The 22,533-nt window shown below is 45.1% G+C and overlaps 1 long non-coding RNA gene and 1 pseudogene across 1 annotated transcript in view; both read right to left on the reverse strand.

Annotated features, from left to right (window-relative positions):
* The window catches only part of LOC102534476 (uncharacterized), a 119,055-nt gene that overhangs the window by 32,129 nt on the left and 64,393 nt on the right, over positions 1-22,533 (reverse strand). The window lies entirely within an intron of this gene.
* LOC116276548 (large ribosomal subunit protein uL4 pseudogene) lies at positions 16,784-18,160 on the reverse strand (annotated as a pseudogene).

Consider the following 22,533-nt stretch of genomic DNA (forward strand, 5'->3'; position numbering starts at 1 on the left):
TCCCTTAAGTAGTGTGATGGGTCGCAATCTTATTTTTATTCTTAATTTGCTTACATCCACCTGACCTCAAGGCGATCTCAAGCCAAAGCCTTTCTAAAGCATCATAAATTCCAAGCTGCTGAGCTAAATCAATACGGTTTTATGGTACCTCTTTCGGGGAAAAAAAAGGAAGAAGAGGCGTAACAACTGAATGTAGCAGGAGAAATGCACAGAAGCTATTTCTCTCTTAATGCCTTTGCTGTGGATGAAGGAGCCAAGCAGAAGTTCTATTTTCCTTCAGGAGGAAACTCTTACAACAGCAGGCACGTCACAGGACACAATCTGCCCAAAAAAGGGGGAAGAGAAGTTTTAGCAGCTCCTGAAATATTTAGGGGAGGAAACCACTAATACCAAGGAACATTTTACTGTGGCCCAAACTGTGTTATGTCTACTCTCATGTCATTCATTTTGTGGAAATAATTTATTACATGACACTTGTTAAGAACCCCCTCCACCTTCTCTACTTTATTCTTTGCCAGAGCACATGTCACTAACACGTTTTATATTTTACTTTTTTCTTATTTTTATTGTCTGTCTCCCCCAGTTAGAATGTAAGCTCCATGAAGGAATGGATTTTTGTTTGGAGTTTTGTTTTCCCTTTTTTGCTTTGCTATATGCATTTAAAATATGCTGGTACATTGGAGGTGCCCCAAAATGTTTGTTGAATGAATCAAGCTCCCTCACAATCAAGGGGTCTGCTCCTGAGATGTCTATGGTGCAGTGAAAAGAGCACTGGATTCGGAGTCTACAGTGAGTAGCACTTTGCTGGGCTCAATGACCATTTTGAGGGTAGAGAAGTGAATGGATGGGTGTGGATGATGGACTGATGTTATGCTGATGACTCTCTTTATCTATAAAATGAGAATGGTTATTCATTAAGAAAACCATGTGGGAAAAGGTGTGACATCTTAGTTATTCAGTAAGTCTTTTTTTCCTTGTAGCTGATGTAGAGAAAGCAGGAACAGAGCAGTAAGAACCCTTGCAATCGAAGACAAGGAAAGAAATCATTTCATCTCCTGTGTAAACGAGAGGAGACAGGAGTTTGGGTAGAAGTGTATGTTTTTATTCTGTCTTGTAGTGCTGCCAAGTCAAGAAAGGGTTTGAGCAGCGAGGCCGGCGGGAGGCAGCCAAGTGGAGCAGGTGAGCAGGCGCCGGTGTCCAATGAGACGTGTATGAACCGCGGCCTTCAGTCTCACTTGGGCGGCTTCCTTGCACTGAAAGGCATCTAACTGTCAGGCAAGGTGACAAAAGCCCCTGATAGACACTCTGGATTTCAGTTCTGGTCATTAAGCCTCAAGGGTAATCCAGCCCCAGCGTACCTATTCTTAAATGTGTGCTTTTTGCTGCAAGAGATAAAGCCTTCAGTTTTCCCATTCCTGGCAGAGGCCTCAGACATGTGGTGTGGGCGGCTTGCTTTGTTAAGGCCCAGGTCATCTGCTTTGTGGGCAGAGGCCGGGAAGGACACTGTGTCCTGAGAAAACAGGCCAGAGTGCATGTGCAGCAGAAAACTGTAGGCCAGCAGTGGCATGAGACCTGGGCTCCCCAGATAGTAGCAGGCAGCTTTGGGAAGATGTTCCCGGGCCTGGGGACACAGCTCCTCCAGAAGAAATCTCAGATGCCTCTTGGTAGTGAATTGGGGTATCCTGACTGAGAAAAGGGTTTTTATTTCGCTGTTGCTACCTGGGGCTTAAAGATCTCAGTGTGTCCCAAAGCTATTCCTAATGCTGCAATGTGTTTAAGAAAATCATCTTGACTGAGGACCTCAGCTCCTCCAGTGTGTAGTGACTCAAGACGCCAATTATCTTCCAACCAATAAGAAGCCCCTTGGCTCCCATGGGGCCCCAGCCATTGTTCTTTTGAGCACAGATTGCTCTAAATCCCTGTTGCTGCAGGGTCTAGGGGAGGCTAGACAGTAGCCTCATTGAAGCCAAGCCCAGGTATCAGGAGCTGTCAGAAAACCCCATACACGCCTTTCTCCCTGAGCTCTGTCAACACAAACTGGCCTGTGTTAGGAGGGGACTTTCCTACCTCTGTCTGTGAGAAGAGCAAGGCTGCACAGATGTCCCCAAACAGAAAGGAACCGAGAACAGCCCTGGGCTGGCTGGTTTCCCACCTTCGACTGACGTGGAAATGACATCTCAATTTCCAAGCAGCAAAACAATTCCCGCTGGGGTGTGGTCAATCCGTGGCTCAAAACACAGTTGTCTTCTCCATTCCTTTTTGTGGTTATTGTTCCAAGGAACAGCTCATGCTGATGAACGGGCCACCCTAATTTCCACGGGATCACCTCTGTTCTGGAGTCTCTTCGCTGTTACCATCGTAACCGTGGGAGCTGCGGCTGGCACTGGAGTACACCAGCCGGGTGTGGAAGCCAAGTAGAGAAAGAGTGGATGAAGGGAAAAGATCTGGAAACTACTTCCAAGTGGAGTCTGAGTAAGATCCCAACCCTACCGAGACCCAGTTTTCTGACAGTGTTCCTGAGACCTAGAACATGGACAGAAGCAGGCCGAGAGCAGGCTCCTGCAGTGGGCAGCGGTAGCTGACCTGAGACGGAAGCCGGGGTGGGAGATGCATCTGCTACATCACTGGATAACCCCCATCCCATGAGAGGAGAGGGGACCCAGCCACTAGACTCAGCTGTGGGAGTTTTTTGTGCCAAAGTGCCAGCTCCCAATGGGGCCTCTCTCTCAGGGTGTGGGCAATAATGTGGACCCTCCTTCCCCCCATCCCCTACTGCTCCCTCTGGAATGTCTGTAGTAGCACACTGAGGTCATCATATCACAAACTGAGCCAAGCTTCTCTCTAACCTCACAGTCTGCCCATCCCACTAGGATCCCATAAGAACTGCCATCCACTGATGTGACCCAGGTGCCTCGAACAATGCCAGGTACATAATAGGTGCTTAATAGATATCTGCTGACTAAACAGGCTTAATGAGCACTTCCTACATGTCAGTCACTGTGCTGAGAATTTTACGACTATTATTTCTTTTCATTTTCAAAACAACCTTGCCAGGTTAAGTATCAACCTCGTTTTTCAGATGAAGAAACTGATGCTAAGAGACATGAAACAAATTATTCCAGACTTTGCCACCTAGTGTTAACAGGAAGTTAAATCCGGATCCCTCCCGATGTGTTCAAAGATGGAGCTCTTCAATACAACTTTATACTGCTTCTCTATCCTCTCATTCTTTGGGGGCAGGAATAGGAATCAGAATACACGAAGGAAGGAAGATCAGAAAGTGAGCTGAACTTTCCACCCACAACCTTGGCAATGGCCCCTTGGAGCTGGGTTCCAGAGGCGCAGGGGAGGCTGTCTTGCTTGTTCCCAGCTGAGTGACCTGACTCCCTCAGGCTCTGTCAATCGGGGTATTCCCGTTCCCCACCCCTGCCCCGCCTCTGAGATGCACCTTTCAGGAGAATCAATTGGGAAGGGTGATCCATGGAAGTACATTTTCAAATTATGGTTCTCAGATGAAGGAGGATGTCATCCATGACACCCTATCATTTCATTTACCAGGTTTTTCCCCCCAACCAGGAAAGACGAGTCTTTAAGTCCTTCAACATGCTTATCTCATTGTATGAGCGTATCCCTTCAGGGCAGATCAGACAAAAATGTCCACCTGGGATTATGCGAGCAGAGCTTTTAGACGTCTCTCCTCGTGGAACAAGCTGTTTCAGCATACATATAACTGTGGGACACCTTTGGGTGGGAATGTTCCACAAGGAGATGTCCCTCCAGGAACTTGCTTGCCTTGAGACTCCAAGACCAATAAATCAAGTTCCCCTTCAGTCTCCTGGGAAACGTGGCTCATGATCCAGTCTGTGGGCCGTCATGGGCTGGATAATCCAAAAAAATGGTATGGGTGAGAAGGGAACTGGAAAGGGAGTGAACTGCCCCTGTTTAGTTTGCCCGCATCATTCAATCGACCAGCATGGCTTCAGTGCCTGTCCTGTGGGAAGTCTGGGAAAAAGTGCTATGGAGTAAATAAAGAAATACAAGACCCAGCCCTTAATGTCCTTTTCATCCAGGGAGACAGCCCACACAGGTATCCAGTGAGCAGGGATAGGTGTGAAATAAATACCACGAGCCAAGACTAGGAGTGATCAGGGGCTGGTCAAGCCTTGGGATAAGGGCTGGGCTGTCTGGGAAGGTTTGGAGGAGAGGTAGAAACCACCCAGTGCCTTGCAGGATGGCTTGGAAGGGTAGAGCAGCAGAGAGAAGTGGGGAGAGAGTTTGTACAATGACCTGAGAATGTTCATTTATCTGTCATTTCATCCTAACCCAAATGACTGAGACAGTCACTGGCTATGATTGGAAAACTCACTGAGGCAGATGTTGAGGGCATAAACCTTCCTACTTTCATCTCCATGACACTGCACATCCAAAGCCACTGCAGAGGCCAATGACTTATGTCTTTTAAGGCAACTCTCGACTTACACCAGGACCTAAGCTTCTGATCAGCTTTGTGAAGAATTATCATGATATTTCCAATCCCCCACATGGCATTTCCAACATAAACTTTATGATGGAAAAAAAATCATTTTTGGCCCAAGCCTTTCAGGTTCCCTAATCCTACCCATCACCAGTATTGTTTCTTTCCTGAGTGTCTTGGATTCACATTTCCTTTCCTATTTCATAACTATTACCTTCCCCCAAGCATCATCACTTTCAGGGCTCACTGCATACAGATGACCATGACCTGTCCCACTGTCCCCAGCTGCTCTTTATAATAACTCATCCACTGAAAGTTTGGAAAGTGTGCACATCCTTTGACCCACTGACCCCATTTCTCAAAATGCATCATAGCCTTTCCTTTTCTGTCCACTCTCTCATTTGTTCACTGGCCATATATGGGGAGTCCTGTAGATGCCAGGGCTACACAACGAGAAACAAGCCAGAAGCTCGAAGCCCTGCATGGAGTTTATGGTCTAGGAAGTTGGTTGTTCCTTTGTTTTCCCCCTAAATTCAGGGGGGCTTTTGGGGGGTTTTGTTTTTGTTTTTGTTTTTGTTTTTGTTTTTGTTTTGGCTCTTGGGCAAGACACGTCTGTAGTAGTCTCAGAGAGAATATACAATTACCGCGCTGTATCATAAAATAGAAGCCGGTTGATGGTGCCACAGACACAAAATAACAGGTATAGACAGAAAGAGAAAACTGTTCCAGGTCAGAGGTTGCAAAAGGAGCATGACATCCCCAAAGCCTCAGGGGTGGGGGTGGGGTGCCAAGAAGAGAGGGGAGGGGACAGTTTGTGCATCACACAAGGACTATCATGACCCCAGTTCCCCCAGCCACCAGGCAGTTTTGTGTACGTTTTCTCTGGGACTTTGGGTTTCCTAGTAGGATTTATGTGAACAGAATGTTCTGTGGCTGAAAAAGTTTGAAAACCACTAGTTGTCTCAAGTTTCTTTATTGAGTCTGGGAGATTTTTCTTTCAAATTCCCTTTAAACCCTCTAGTTTAATGAATGGGCTTTAATAATACCTGATATGTGCCGGGTGTGCAATTAATGGGCAGTAATATCATGGACGTGATAAGTGACAAAAATCTTACAGACTGTGCAAGGGTGCTAGAGACTAAAAGTCCTGGAATAATTTTGCACAATATATGACATGAGGATGAGGGAACTAGTTTAGTTAGGAACATATCAAAAGCAACAACAAAAATGTAAGCAGTTTTTAACAATTTAACATGAATCCTGCATGGTGTCATTTGGTATTTTATTTAACCCGTGCCAAACCCTAAGAATGTGTTGGATAATCTTATTTAATTCTCTTCAGCACCTTGAACCAATATATTTTACATCTAAACTTTCATTATTCATAAACCGCCATTGTGATGAATTGTTTTACAATATCTGCAAGCCACTGGTACTAGTAAATATTTTAAGTAGGTTCATTTTGAATTTAAGTAAATTTATTTTAGAATGAAAATTTAAACCATTCCCCATAAATAGAAGACCTGAAACACTTGCCAAAAATAGAAGGTAACTGTCACTATACACTTACAATAATGAAAATAGTCATTATTTTTCTATCTTATACCACCTAAAATCCCCTTTGGTTCCACCAGGGGTATGAGCATCACATTAGGAAAATGTTTGTTTTAACTCATATTAGCATAGTGCTCAGCTAGTAAATTATAAAGTAAGTAGAGCTCATCTTTGTTCCCTCCTACCTCACCTTGGATGCCTATGGTCCCCACATCCCAACTCCCTTCTAACTTGCTCCAAGCTAGCTGAAAACTAACAGGTGATAATGATTAATCTTCTAAATCTCCTATTTTGCATACTGATAGCAGACTACTAAGTTTTCAAAACTCAAATATTAGAAGTCTGTTGGAATTTTTAGATGTAATGCAAGAAAATGGTACCATTTCATTCAAATCACATACACAAGGTGACCTATTAACCAGGTACTCACAGACCAGCCCTCATGCTTCCCACAGGCTCATATTTAGGTTTCCCCAAAACATGGAAATTTGCCTGAGATGTATTAAAGGCTTTAACAGATATGGTCTTTTCAAATCGTGACGGCATTCTAGGAAAAGAAATATGGGCCAATCGCCTCATTAGTGTGTACCTTATTGTAATCCCACCTATAGCTGTATTCTCCCTCCACCCACCTAGGAAAGAAGGAGGGGAAGCTGGTATAAAGTCTGAACATTGAATTTATATCAATGATAACGACTGTCATCGCATTTTCTCCCTCTCAGTATTCTTCCTTCCCTCGCTGCTCACCAGGAATTCCTCCTCCCAGGGGACTTTGGGAGTGTTGTCACAGCTCAGGTTCCTGAGGAAGGAGGCTCTGAGATGAGCCTGGGGGCAGGAGGTTTGTTGGAGGGTGGACTGGGAACCACAGCTGCAGTGCCTGAGGGGAGAGGGCTAGGCAGAAGGAGGGTTTGAGCTGTGCTACAGTCACAACAGAGGCCTTGGGCAGCCCCACCGGAGCTGGGACAGCCCTTCGGAGCTGGCCCAACTGTGGCAAGAGGACTGGGTCTCTGTACCCCCCACATTGGCCAGTCGATGCTCGATGCCCCAGTGAGTAAAAGCATTGTTCCATCCACTGCTGCTCTGTGTTGTGTTTTCCTTGGCAACTTGATACCAAGATGCTGTGTGGAAGTGCTCGGACTTCTCTTCCCGGTGGCTGGCACTGTGATGGTCTTTGCTCTCCTACATGGAGCTGGAGCCCCCTCTCTGGCATTGGGAATTGGTGTGCCATGTTCTGCAGCAGCACATTTTGTAGTGCTCAGTGTTGGGGGGTGACCAGGAGATAGTTCATGCTAGACTCCAGTACCAACAGCACGGTGGAACCCTCATTGTCTTCAGTACGGTTGACTGAAGGTCATGGCCAAGAGGCCAATTTAAACTGAGATTTCTCCAAACAGGACCAGAAATCTTGAAAGGGTCCAAGAGAAGGTCTAGCAGAGACACCTAGTAACCATTAGTGATGGGAGCAAGTTGGGCCACGTGACTGGAGTTAGCCACTGCCTCTCCACGTGTTCTCTCCCAAATGTTAGAATGTGCTGTCACTTCCAAAAGGAGGTAATGCTTGTGTGTAAGGGGGAGCAGGAGGCGTTTGATCTGGGGTGCAGCATTCCACAAGGAGACTGACCAGTGCTGCTCTAAGGGCACAAGGAACTGCACCAGTCTCTCATTCTAACTGGATGTCTGACTGCTTCCTTCAGCGGATCAGGAAAGTTCTCCACAACCGCAGGGTCAGAATGGCAAGGGGCCACCGCCCAGTCACCAAGCGCTTACAGCGGGCCAGGCACCCTGCGCGGTCCCTGCTGGTGTTCTTTCAGTTAATTCTCACAAGCACCCTCGGAGGCAGATCAGATTCTTCTCTTTTTATGTAGAGATATCAAAGATCAGAGAAAACAAAGAACTTGCCATGGACTCGCGGCCACACACCCAGTAAAAAGCAAGGTCAAGATCTGAACCCAGGTTCCAGCCCAATTCTGTTAGTGGTTACAAAGCCTCAATTCTCCCAGGGCCACCCTGCACCTTTCATGTAAAAGGGACATTTCATGGCCATTTTTGATGCGTCCAGCATCCCATTCATCTCCATGCCCATCTCAGATCCCCAGGGCCCCAACAGTTCGCCTCCAGGACAGAGGTCTCTCTGTGTCTTTTCAGCCTTCCCGGTCACCTGCTCCACTGCCCTGAACACGATAATAACCCAGCAAAAACCCTGCCAACTGACTGGCTGCCGTACAAGCGAAGCTGAAAGATAAATCAGCCAGGGAGAGAGCCGGCCCGTATTTTCACAAACTGGCAGTGTGTCATTCCACATAAAATGCTTCTATATACCCTGTTTGGTTTTCTGGGCCCAAACCTCCCTGATTGGCTCTGAAAGTCTGGATCACCATTTGCCTGTATTACGCTGATCGTTTATTTATTTATTTTAACTCAGGCAGAAGATGCCACTGGTAATTAAGCCCATGTCTGTAATTAATTTCTGTAACAGGTATGATTCCTCCCCCTCCAGGTGCAGGCAGACTGGCCCGGGTAGACCTGGGTACCAGTGGTCACACCTGTTTATGTACAGCTTGTCCTTCTCCATATTTCATAGATGATGGGATACGGCCCTGCATCTCTTCATGTTAATTCTATTTGAAATACTCCCCACCAACATCTTAGGGCTTTGCCACCTAATAAGTGCAGCCAATTTATTGATAGTAAATCTAGGACAAGACAGACTCGCATTGATGTGGGCCACAGGGCATTTAAATTAAACAGGAACTCTCCAGCCATCTGTGTTTTAACTTTTTTATGCCTTGATAATAAGCCCTGTTTAGAATAATTTGCTGTGGAAACTGGGACTTCGTGACTGACAGAGAAAGGCCGGGTATAAACAACCCAAGCAGGCCCCTGAATTTGCGAGAATGTCAGGCGAATTTAGACTCATCATAAAAGAATTCTCAGTGACTGTATTTCAATATGACACTTTTATGGTTTTTTATTTTCTAGTCCATTGCAGCCCCAGAGCCCTGGCATGATTTATACAGCCTGGCAGTGCATAATCTTTTGTATAAGATATACAGGCCTCCGGAGGTTTAATTTCTTTCCTCACCGCCACTGACAGCATTTGTGCTTCCCTTCTCTTCTATTTTCATTTCTAATGAGATATTGGACTTTGCTCAGTGAGAGGTGATATTTCCACATTTGCAGCCTGACAGGCTAAATCACCAGATCTCAGTGGTGAGGATACAAACCCATTTAAACTGTGTCAAAATATTCATGGAGCCCCATTGATTTGGGCAACGGTTATTAGGAAGCTATTTGGAAAGTTCAGGTTTAATTTTGGGAGCTTTCTGCTGCAAAATCACTCAGTTACATCACAGAGAAAATGGGATCAAAAGGAAAAAGAAGAGTGAGGGGTGTGGTGTATTGCATTTCTTTTGTTGGGATTATTTTTAGTACAGAGATGACCTTTGTTAAAAAAAAAAAACAAAAAAAGAAAGCCCTGCAATGATGCACTGGTGAATGTGTGGCACGAAGTAAAGTAAATGCTTCCTATTGCACATAAATGAATAATCCGTCAAGTTATTGAAATGTTTTTTTTTTTAAAGCAACAGTGAACACAACTGACGTAAGAGATTAATGCCTTGCATTGCTACACTGACTCTTACCTCTGCCTTCAGTCTTAAATCTAGCTGAAACTATTGCAACAGGAGTTTAGCTTCTAAGTAGGATGGGTTCAAACAGCTCTGGTTCACTTAGTATTCAGAAGTCACAGTGGAAAATTCCCGTGAACGGGAGAGGTGAACGTGGCTGCCCATGTGAGAGGCTGTCGGGATAGAAACCTAAGAAATGGCCAACTGAGGGAATTTGGGAGCTCCCAGCAGAGATCAGGAAATTCATGTGCTGAAGGAATCCTTGAAATGAGGCCATTGCAGCAGTGTTGGATGTCCTTGGACACTACAAAAGATCAAAGTCCTTTGATGGGACCCAGCACATCTGACCTTTAGACAGTACGGTCATTTGCAATAGTTGCTTGATTTATGACCTGGGACCTTATATGAAGTTCATATCTACTAGGGTTCCCGAGTTCACAAGGACCTCATAAATGGCGCACACCACATATATATAGACACACAGGCGGAAATTACTTTGGCAATTTGTGGGGGACAAAGTGTTTCCTGCAACACTTTACCATAAGTGGACATTAATGAATGCTCAATTACAGCGGAACTCCTAAGGAACGGCATATTATATTCACATTAATACCAAATGAGTCCATTGTGAGGCCCACTACTGCAGCAAGTATCACAGGAACCGGTGCAGAATTGGGAAAGGCGCTGCAATTAGACCCACGTGGTGAGAAGTGACCACCCTTTCACATGGTGGGCCACTCACATGCCAGCACTTTCCGGCCTGGCTTGAGTGAAAATTTTGTGTCAGGAGGCTTGCAGAGTTGTCTGAGAGCATGACATTTCTATACTAACACACGTGAGAACTTCTCAGAACCCAAGATCCACAAAATCCCCAAGGACTACTGCTGTGTGAGTTCTCCGATAACAGGGCACCCTCGATATGGGAAATGTACTAAAACTTGGTGAGAAATTCACGGCAGACGTAAACGAGAAATTCTCAGAAATAAAAACAGTTAAACAGCGGAACAAGCCACTTGAGGAGCTGCGCTTTAAGGACAAGCTTGGCACGCAACAGATTCATAACCTCCTCGTTCTCCAGGACCCAGGCCTTGACCTCCAAGAAAGAAGCCAGGAAAATTTCCAGCCCGGAAGCCATTAAGCCATCTTCAGAGCAGCAGAGCCTTGCAGCAACCTCTCTCACTCCAGAGAACTTCCCAATGTGCTAGTCATACATAACACTACAAAACAAAAAATCAAAAAAAACCCACAAACAAACATGTGTCCTCTTGGGGGCAGACTCAAAAACATCAAAATACAACCCAAATCAGGTCTGCAGAGTGGGCATCCCAGCTCTGCTACCCTCTGGTTAGGTTGTTTAACCTCACAAAGCCTGTTTTCTCAGATGACTAGCAATATGGCTTCACAAAGCCGGTCGTGAGGTTTACATAAAACACCGTTTGTAGAATGTGCAGCAGGTCCCTGGCACCCATCAAGAACATCACATGCACTGGTGTAACTGGTGTAACTAACAACAACCTCGACCTCCCCTCCTCGCTCCTTCTCCCCTCACTTCCTCGTGCTAGCTTCAGTCTTTCCCATGGCCTAGCACAGGGGACCAAAAGCATACCAAAAACAAGCCACAAGGTGGCTTTCAAGGAAGGACTGGGTCATAAGCAGAGAAGATGGTTGAGGGATGGAAGAGTCAAGCTCAGCTCCCATCCCAAATGTAAATTATCAGAGAGTTTCTTGCAAATAAAAAAGCAAGTTCATCCTAACTGCTAGTTTCAAATTATCATGGACCACAGAGTCTACATTTCTTTGCCCCATTTCCAGTCTTCCTGTGTTTTACTCTCACCATGGGTACTTTGTGCAACTAATCAATAGCTGGCATGCCTGTGTTGAGATACAGGTGGCCCTCCGTACCCACGATGCAAACCGACAGATACAGAGGACCAATTGTACTCATCGTATTACACCATTTTTATAAGGGACTTCAGCATCCCTGGATTTTGGTGTCTAAGGCAGGGCTCCTGGAACCAATCCCCCGTGGATAACAAGGGGTAACTGTATACTATCCATTCAGCATTTATGAGCAGTTGCTGAATATAGGTTCTGCATTAGGCAAAAAAGCAGATAAAGGACTGGGCTCTTTACTCAAGAAGCACATAATCCAGTAGATAAGATGACTGCCTCTGAGTAAGTCTGCTCTCTACTTGGGGTTTCCAAAGAAGAATTCACTAGTTTATATTTGTAAGTGGGATTAAGGCAGTGATGTCCTGGTAAATGTTTAACAACCAGCTCTTGGTTTAGGGGTGAGGGATGTGGCAGGGAGGTTGCCTGTATATATGTGTGCGCAGGTTTATTATAAATTTGAAGGATGTGCAGCACATAATTTACCAATAAAAGTCAAATGAGCAAAACTATTGTAATTCCACATATTCAGAGGCTTTGCCAATTTCTTATGAACTTTTGTGTCCATCACCATCCTAGGCTGCAAGTGATGAATGAAGTGTAGTTCTGACACGAATAGTGGTTGATATTTTCATTTACAGTAATGAGTAGGACAGAAGTGAACAATGAAGACATATGTCAGAACTATATTCTTTTGTCAGTGATGTGAGTGACTAGTTTGCTGAATCAGATAATGGTTTTCAAGTAGTGGAAGAGTATTTCCTCAAATTTTTGTGCTAGTCACAATGTAACAGCTATCAACATGACACACTTACAAGTTTAACCTGCATTATTAACATTTTCTCCAACACTTTCTCAAGCCTAGATAGTCCACAAAACAATAAACCAAGTGCTGATTCACAGCATTTGCTGATATGCCTGGTGTTACATACACCTACCATGGTCAATTTCAAGCCACCAAGAATATAAGACGCAGAGTGGCCCACCGATGCATAGCATTTCTGCTGTACAGATTCAACAGACATAAATCACCTCAAAAGTGCAAATAGGAAAATAGAGTAAAATAATCAGGAACTGATGAGTTTGAGTATTTATTATTGTTTTTAATATAATTTGTCTAACTGTAGGTGCTCCATGAGTTTTCCCAAGGCCCAGTGGGTCCTCGTAGAGCTGCTCCATCCTCTTCAGGGGCCCCCTTGCAGCAGGTGTTACCTGAGAGCAGAAGCAGCAGAGCATCCCTCGACCAGCAGCACCTTCCCGCATCTGACCCTCCCAGGGTGTCTTCCAGTGACACATCCTCAAGGAAGGGGGGGTCTGCTGCTTTGTTGGAGGCAGCATTTTCCTTGGGCTCCTGGAGGGTTTTGTTCCCAAGCAGCAGTTTGGTATATATTTTGATTCTAGAATATTCTTCTTCCTCTCCTTTCCTTCCCATCTCTTCACCAAAAATTGTATTATGTGCCTAATTCTTTTGGGAATGGAGAGAGCAGCATTTATATTATTTCTGATTCGGGCTTTTCTTCTCATGTTCTTCTCTGAAACACTCCTTAAGAGCAGAGACAGAAGAGGTGGAGCCTGATGGAAGCCCTGGGGAGGAGGTGGAGCCTGGGGGGGGCCTGCCAGGAGGAGGTGAGGCTGGGTCAGCTGCATCACAAGTGATGCCTGGGGCACAGTTGGGGGGGTCTCCTGCCAGCTCCGAGCCAACGCCTGATCACCGCCTGATCACCGCCTCCTGACTCCGCCCCCACCACCACCTCAAGCCTTTTCCATGAATCGCCTGAGCAATTGTTTAAAATGCAGATTCCTGGGCCCCACCTCACACTGTCTGCGTTTCTGGGGTTGGGGATCAGGAGTTTGCTTTTCAACAAGCTCCCCGGTCATTCCCATGCATGCTCAAAACAGACCCTGTGTGTGGAGACAATCTGACCTCAGGTTACCACGTAATTTGGGAGTTTTCACATGGCAGGTGAAGCAGGCTTCGGCTGGTTCTCTAAGAATCAGGCACCTTCGAGATCGGTGGAGCAATTCTATTTATAGGCCAAAAGAGCAGGTAAAAGTAAGAAGAGCTGGCCTAAGCGAAAAAAGAAGGCAATAATCAATATTTTAACATAAAGCAATAATGCAGCTGGTGGTCCCACTTGGTACTGTCTATTGCATCCTTGGTGTCCCGTCGTAACGAAGCCCACAGAATGCAAGTCGCATTAGCCAGGGCACAGCCTCTTCAACGCTGAATATTCTGCCACGTTGCAGGCACATTTATTTTGTTTTAAAGAAGAATGGTCTTGCTGCCAAGCCATCAGATGGTAAAAAGAGATCTACTTGATGGATAATAACAAAGGGTCTGCCACAGCCTCACAAAACGCGTTTCTAATGTAAATGTGTCTAGTACGTGGAATTCCCACCTCTGATATGCAGACACCGACAGAGAAGGCAAGTGGGGACTGAGAAAGCCGTGGAGGGGGAGTCAAGAGTATGGCCAAAGAGAAGGAGACCATCATTTTTAACAACAACCACCAACAACAAAAAACCCACTTGGCAAACATCACTCACTTTTTCTCCACCTGTTCTTGTGATGCAGATTGACAGCCCTTTTAATATGAAATAAATCAGGCAGGAGAGGAGTGTCTGGGAGAACATACAGATTGAGGGCTGAGTGACAGAACACCTCCGAAACACACTCTGTTTGCATTTGCCTTTGTAGCAGCTAACTTGAAAAGATGTCAGGCATTTTGAAAGGCTGTGGGCTGCGAGGATGGGTTTTGAACCTGGAGGACGAGTGTGATGTGCTTACTGGGGGCTCCTGAGACGCTATAGCCCTGCTGTGCGCCTGCAGGAACACAGGAGCAAGTGCATCCTGCAGGTGCAAGGAACCCTCTCAATTTCCCTCCCACATCTTGGGGTAGAAAAGTATTTTGTCTCGTATCTCGTTTCATACTTAGTTAGGATCAACCAATCGTCCCAAGCCAGCATGCTCACACTGAAGCATTAGGGTCTTGTCACTTCTCACCAAGAAGACTGGCTGGTAATGAGCTGTGTCACCCTTCAAGGTGTGTGGTCAGTGGACATCCCTGCCAAGTGCAGCCCCACCTCGGTCCAGCCTTAAAGGTGCTGACGTCCCTTTGGTTAGCTGTCTCCTTGTATTTCCTGGATTGTCTAGTGTTCTCAGTTACCCTGCCAAGCAATACCAGTGCCCACCAGTTCAGAGATACCCAGAATCAGTTTCAATTTCAACATCTCCCATAGCCCAGGGGGAAGTATTTCCGCTCTAAAGCAAGAAAATGCTTGAGAGGTGTAGGGTGGGTTGGGGGTAAGCCTGGAGGGAAAAAAGAGAACAAGGCCGGAAGCAAACACAGAACAGCAGGCAGTGCTGAAAGCAAGCGCATCTTCATCCTCAAGCGAGCCCCACGCCTGCTGCCCTCCCTAGCACCTTGGCCCTCTTCCACCGGGAGACGCTGCCCAGCCGCACACACAGCAGCCTTGCCCAGCTGACCTGGCTCTGTGATCATTAAACAGACAGTGGCTGAGCCCTGTCCTGGACACTAGGGCTGGAGAGATAAACAACTCGGACAAAACTGCTCTCCTCATGGAACTCCCATTGCAGTAGGAGCCAATAAACAAACAAAATGCTATTCCCAAAAGGGAAGGATACATTGTGATAAATGCTATAAAGGAAAGCGCTGATATAGTAACTGACGTTCACCCAGTTAGCCAGGGGGCTAACGGAGTGATCAGGGATGGCCCGCACAAGGGGGTGACGTAGGGGCTGACACCTAAAGTGTGAAAAGAACCCAGTCACGTGATAAGCAGGAGGAGCAGGCCAGGCAGAGGGAATACAAAGTGCCGGGGTGCCGAGCCAGGCATGGTCTCCAATGGTCTCCACATGGGACAGTGACGCCAGACTAGAGGACCTGCCTCATGGGGCTCTGCTGAAGAGGGCAGGAGATAAGGCAGTGCATGCAAATGTTTTACACAGTGCCTGGCACAAGTCAGCACTCAACACATGTTAACTGCTACTATTATTTTCAAAGACTTGGGATCGTTTTTAGGTGGGATGGGAGTCAGCTTTCCCTGGTCATTCTAAGCCAGTGTGCCTGAGCCCCTATGATGTCAGGCACCAAAAGCATTCTAGTGCAGTTAGAAAGAAATTACTTTCCCAGCAATTAATCAGCAGTATAAGATTGCCAATATGTATCATTGCCACGTTATGACACACTGCATCACACGATCAGAATGTAGAGTGGAAAGGGGACCATTTGTAGCTGATGTGATTCAACTCAAATCAGCTCAGTCAACTGAAAGTCAGTGGGAGTTTTGCCCAAATAAGGGTCAAGTCCAACTATAGAAAGGTATAATAGAACCAAGGGGTGTTTTTGAAGATATCAGATCTTATAATAATTTTTCACAGTTCAGAGATATGTGGAGGTAGCACCTCTATAATACAGGAAATACACTGTTCATAAAGGCTTTCTGTCTAGTCCTTTATTTCAAGAGAGTCTATCTGCATATTTTAAATTTTTTTGGACAGATGCAGGAATAGGGTAAAAAGTACAAAATGGCTAAGATATGTATCTAAAACTGAAGTGGGTAATATGAAGACAAAGGCTTCTCACCAACCATCAATAATGCTATTAACGTGTATTATCTGTACCTCTATGGCAGCCAGATAGAAGGCAGATACAGAAATCCACAGCCTAAGTTTAGCTCCTCCATCTCGTGCTTTGGAGAATGCAATTGAATCATAACGTTGGCTTCAATGAGTTTTAATTTGGATTATAAATCTACCACTAAAAAAAAAATAGTTATTCTGTATATTTCAGAGTCAGCATTCTCTCTGGATTGCTTGCTGGTTTTGTATTATCCGTGGGTCTACTTCCTTCAAGTTCCCTTAAAATGTCAGTAAGCAACTAGACGAAAAGGCTACTTAAACCAGTTAATGATCTTTCACTGGCACCAGCTACTATACTTTTTCCTCTGCAGTTTCCAAGCTGGGTTTGCACCTCCTAGTTCATGGCCACCAAGATTTTTCAGTGACTCCAACAGAATTATTTGAATTTTGAAACATCTTGGTCAAAAGACATTTATAGAAATATTTTGCATGTCTAACCTGTTAAGTATACTTTCAATCTGATGAGGGAATGAAAAGCAAACATGCTTGTAGACTGTAAGCAATTTGAAGAGCAGAAATCGTATCTTTTGTTCTTCATAACCTTCACCATGTCTTGTGCTTTTTCTTTTTCTTCACTACCACTTTGATCAGAACTTTATTCCAACTTAGCTGTCCAAAATGATTTGACCTCCACGGAATAAACAAATTTAAGTTTATGCAACAGCCTTCTTCTCTTCTGTGGTGGGCCTCTTTTCTGCGGGCTTCTTGTCAGCTGCTGGCTTCTTGGTCGCTGCAGCCTTTCTTCCCACCACAGGCTTCTTCTGCTTCTCAACACCAACAACCTTCTTTCCTTTCTTTCCCACCACAGGCTTCTTGCCTGGAACCCCCTTCTCGTCTGATTTGGCTTCTAGTGCTGCCGCTGCTTTATCCATTCGGATCTTGTGGTTCTTAGCCTGGCGAAGAATGGTGTTCCGTCACATGGTCTTTGCATATGGGTTTAGCTTCAACATGATTCTCAGGGTTTTCAGTGGATTCTTCTTCAGGACTCTGCGATGAATCTTCTTGCATGGTGCTCGGAGGGCTCTTTGGATCTCTGGGCTTTTCAAGATTCTGCTAAGGTCTGTACCGAGCATCTTGTGCATGGGGGAGGTTGTAGTTACTCTTCAGGGAGGCAGCTTTACACCACGTGCCATACAGCTCATCTAACTTGCAGAAGGCACTTTCAGTCCAAATGCAGAGACGCCCCACATCCCCACCAGGAGCAAGGTTCAAAATGTTCAGCTTGCTTACGTTAAGCAGAGTAATTCCAGGGATGTTTCTGAAGGCCTTGATGATACCATTGTCTTCATTATAGATGATGCAGGGTCCCCTGTACTGGATACGGCATTCTCATTTTGCCTTTGCCCGCTCTCATTCGCTGAGAGGCATAGACCTTTTTGATATCATTCCATGCCTTAAGTTTCTTCAGAAGTAAAACAGCCTCCTTGGTCTTCTTGTAGCTTTCAATTTTATCTTCAACCACCAAGGGAAGTTCAGGAACTTCCTCAATACGATGACCTTTAGACATGACCAGCACTGATAAGGCCGAGGCAGCCAGTGCAGGGCAGATGGCATATCGCTTCTGCGTTGTGTTGACTCTCCGGTGCCAACGTCGCCAAGTCTTGGTTGGTGCAAACATGTGCCCCCCACAACACATATTTCCAAAAGCACCCTGGCCAGAGCAGTGAGTCCCACCACCTCGAACCCTGGGGATTCGAGCTACAGCTCTGCCAGTACCCCAAGACTCAGCACTGGTTTGATGACCTGCTAATTCACTGACATCATAGGGCTGTCTGTTGTTTTTGTGCAAGTTGGTGTGAACAAAGTTCACAATATCTGGTCGAATAGGAGCCTTGAACACGGCAGGCAAAGTGACATTTTTGCCAGATGACTCCCCCTTTTCAGAGTACACTGATATCAGTGGGCGAGGACACGCTGTGGCGGGGAGAGGAGAGAGCCATGCTCCTCTCAACCCAGTGGCTCCCACAGGAAAAGCATGTGTTGTGCTTTTGAATTCGCCAATAAATAAGTGCTCTGTAATTGGTAAGTTACCAAGAAGTTAAATTGCTTTGTCTAGACACAGAGGATTGATTTGGGCTGTGTGAGTCAAGCTGACAAAGTTACAGTTCAGAGTCTATGCACTCTGAAGTAATAGTGGGAAGTAATAGTTCCTGACATTGAAGCTTGGTATATAACCTACACCAGGTCTTTAACTGGTCAAAGGGAATCAGCTGAAGCTTGGCAATAAGAGTTTCTTGAAATTTGCACAAGATACAAAGCTAGGGAGAGGGCATGTTTCAATGGGCTTGTGGCTTTAATCAGTTTTGAGAACAGGTTTGCTAGCTGGTAAAAACGTATGGTAGCCCAGGTTCCTAAAAACTGGAGTCTGAGGCAAAAGCTGATGTGCTGAGACTTTGTGGGGAGGTGCAATCCCAGGGAAGCAAAAGTGAGGCAGAGGGGAGTGAGCCAGAGAAGGAGGTGAGACACCAAGCTGGGCTCTGCCACTGAAATACAGAGGGTATTGCAGAGCAGAGGGTCCTCGGAGAGGCCACGTGTATGACTGCATCCCAGGCAGTCTACTGGGGACAGGGCAGGGAAAGTGCAGGAAGAATAACTGAACCACGGATTCCCATACCTCAGCATCGAAGTTTTGTTTCACAGGGTACTAACCCCTTGGGATGAGTAATTTTATGTATCAATTTGGAGAGTGGTTTTGGATGGGATTAGCATTTCAGTCAGTAACAGCCTGCTGGCCTTCGGACTGGAGGTGCACCATCAGCCCCCCTGGGTCTCGAGCCAGTCCTGGGTCAGCCCATGCTGCAGATTTTGGACTCACCAGCCTCCGTAACCAGGTGGGACAGTTCATTTTACATAAACACACATCCCATTGATTGTTTTCCTTGAAAACCCTGACGAACACACCCCTGTATTTCCAAGCTGCAGAGACACAGACTGGGGTTCCAAGTGGTCTCATGCATCAGTGTCCACAGGGTGGCTCACAGACAGGCATGAGGCAGGCACTGTGGGTTCTGTCCATAAAAGACAGTCACTGTGGCGATCTGGGCAAAACAAGCGGCCGAGGGCTGGGAGACAGTTCAGGCAAGAGGTGATGTCTGAGCAAAAACTAATGTGGAGGGAGGTGCCCAGATCAGGTTCTGATTCTAAGAGGTGTGTTTACAAAGCTTCCTGGAGCAGCCTTATGGATAAAGTGAGGAAATGTGTACTCATTTTGCACTGGAGTCAGTTTTCCAATAATAAGACAACATAGACTCAAAGAGTATCCATAGTTTACTGCCACTCTCTAGATGTGTGGCTTTGGGACAATTTACTTAACCTCTTGAGTTCTTGGCTTTTAAACTGAGAGCATTGGATTGATGATGTCCAAGCTTTCCTTCAGCTCTAAAATTTCTATTTTTCTCTATGGTTTGGACAAAGATATAAAAATTTAAAGATTACACAAATCTGATACATTAAATGTCAGAATCAGAATTTTTTAATATTTTATTAATAGAAATAATGGCCCAAAATCAGTATGATGAAATTTAGCGTAACTCAATGTCAAGCCTGACACCTGGGTCTACGCAATCTTTTTCACAAGTGCGGATTAGGGGAGATTTGGCTTGAGAGTGATGTACGTTAAAGCAACAACAGCCAACTCTGGGATTTCTGCCTACCCCAAAGTCTCATGAATCAACTGCTAGATAAGCAAGTGCCTTCTGGGGCTCCTTCACTGAGCGAGAGGGAGAAGATGGAGCAGAGTGACTCTGATGAGCCTTCAGAAGATTCCAGGCTTCATTCATACTTATCTCTTCCCTTTAGCCTTTGTCTCAGTGCAAGCAGATTGTGGCTCGGGGCACAATCGCCACAAGGTCAAGTGCTCCTAGAGGATTTCAGTGGGATGACTGAATAGCACAAGGTCACTCAGAGAGCCTCCCAGCTTTTCCTTCACCTCACCCTCAAAGGCCGATTGTTCTGGATTGTGGCTCCCCTGCCTGGTATATAAAGTCACCTAAACACAAAACTCATAGCTGGAAGGCAGCTTGGGGAATCCTCACTCAGCTCTTCAAGAGTTAGAGGCACTAAAAGGTGGCCCCCTGGAGTGCTCCGCCACTCTGCTGACTGGAATCAAATCTTCTTAAAAGTTGGAAATATGATTCAGGGGGGACGGGCTGTGATTTAATGCCATCCAAGTACTAGAGGGCACACTTCTTAAAGCAACCATTGTAAATTATTTGTGGCTAATTCTGCTGGTGGATGGAGGGCATGGTTATTCTCAAGTACAAGAGCCCAGCTTGTATCTAATAATTGTTATATCTTCTCTGAAATTTACTGCCGATGTCTCAATTTTAACAATTTAAATAACAGGCTTAACCAAGTGGAACGAGGCTCAGGCAGGCTGGCGCTCTTGATGAAAGCAGGACAACTCTTATGTCTGAGTGCATTTTTACTTTGACATGAGCGGTGACACACAGAGATGAAATCTGGTTAAAGCGGCAGCCTTCTCAACACCGTGACAGCTTCTTAGGCTAAGCAAAACAATTTCAAGAGAGTGCGCACATCTACTTGTTAACTTTACTCAGGGAGACTGATTAGGGACAATGCTTATGAATATGATAATAAGAGGGGGAGCTGGAAAGGGAAGCTGAAGGGGCCGGGGAATCAGCACACTGTTTTCTTCATTTTTAATGGACCGCACTGTACCCTTAATCTTGGGGTGCATCAGTTTGCTCAGAAACCACGTGGCTCCCTCCATGCACCAAGTGTTACTGATGATAGCACATTTTTGTTTTCCCCGCTGTTGAACTGCTGTTGCTATTCTGTGAGTGGTCAGAGATGACTCCCTGTAGATTATACGCTCATTACCCTTTCTATGCTCTTTGCAACATCACTTGTAGAATGACTCCCCAATCGCCGGGTTTTATAAACGATCAAAGAGAGTAGCCTGTGAGCTGAAAGACCTTGGAAAGATCACTTAACCTTTCTGGATCACTGTTTCCTCTTCAGTAAAGCAAAAACCTGGATATGATATCAAGTTCCTTCTAGCTCCAATGTCCTACGACCTGATGCTCCTATTCTAAAAGCAATTAAAACTAATTCAGATTCACTCGCATTATTTTAAACTAAATATCAAAAGTCTTAATATGGTAACTCCACTTCATCAAACAGTTTGGCAGTCTCCAAAAAAGTTGAACGTACACCCACCGTATGACCTACCCAATGCACTTCTAGGTGTTCGCCCAAGAGAAATGAAACCTGGAGTCTGCATAGTCTTGGGCACAAATGTTCACTGCATCTTTATCTGCAATACAGGCAGACCTCATTTTACCATGCTTTGCTTTATTGCACTTTGCAGATACTGCATCTTTTACAGAGTGATGGTTTGTGGCAACCCTGTGTCAAGAAAATCTATCAGTGTCATTTTCCCAACAGCATTTGCTCACTTTGTGTCTCTATGTCACATTTTGGTAACTCTCAGAATATTTCAAGCTTTTTCTTTATTATTATATTTGTTATGGTGATCTGTGATCAGTAATCTTTGATGTTACTATTATAAAAATGTTATGACTTGCTGAAGGCTCAGATGATAGCATTTTTAGCAATATTTTTAAATTAAGGTATGTACTTTTTTGAGACATTAATACTATTGCAGACTTAACAGACTACAGCGAAGAGTAAACATAACTTTTGTGTGCACTGGGAGATCAAAAAGTTGAGTGACTCACTTTATTGCGATATCCACTTTATTGCAGTGATCTGGAAACGAACCCACGATATCTCTGAGGTATGTCTGCAGCCCAAAATTGGAAACAACCATCAACAGATGAATGGATAAATAAACTGTGTTCTGTTCACGGGATGGAATACTACTCAGCAATAGAAAGGAGCGAATTGTTGATACACTTGACGATATAGATGTATCTTAAAATAAGAACGCTGAACACAAAGTGTATGTACAGTATAATTACATTTATATAAAACTCCAGAAAATCCCAACTATAGTGATAAAGAGCAGATCAGTGGTTGCCTGGGGAGAGGGTGGGGAGGGCACGAGGGAGGGGTTACAGAGAGTCACAGGAAACTTTTGAGGTGATGGATATGTTTACTGTCATGATTGTGATGACGGTTCTATGGCTGCATACACATGTCAAAACTTCAAGTATGTGCAGTTTACTGTGGGCCAGTTACATCTCAATGAAGCAGTTTTTAAAAACAAAAAGTCTAAAAATTATGCATACACCTTAATTCTAAGAATTGTCACAAAGAATCAGAAATCTGTGCTAAGATGTAGTGTTATCAGGGCATTCACTGCAGCACTGTTCATATACATATATGGAAACAGCCTAAAT

The sequence above is a fragment of the Vicugna pacos genome, chromosome 7 (genome assembly GCF_048564905.1).
Source record: "Vicugna pacos chromosome 7, VicPac4, whole genome shotgun sequence".
NCBI classification, from domain to species: Eukaryota; Metazoa; Chordata; class Mammalia; order Artiodactyla; family Camelidae; genus Vicugna; species Vicugna pacos.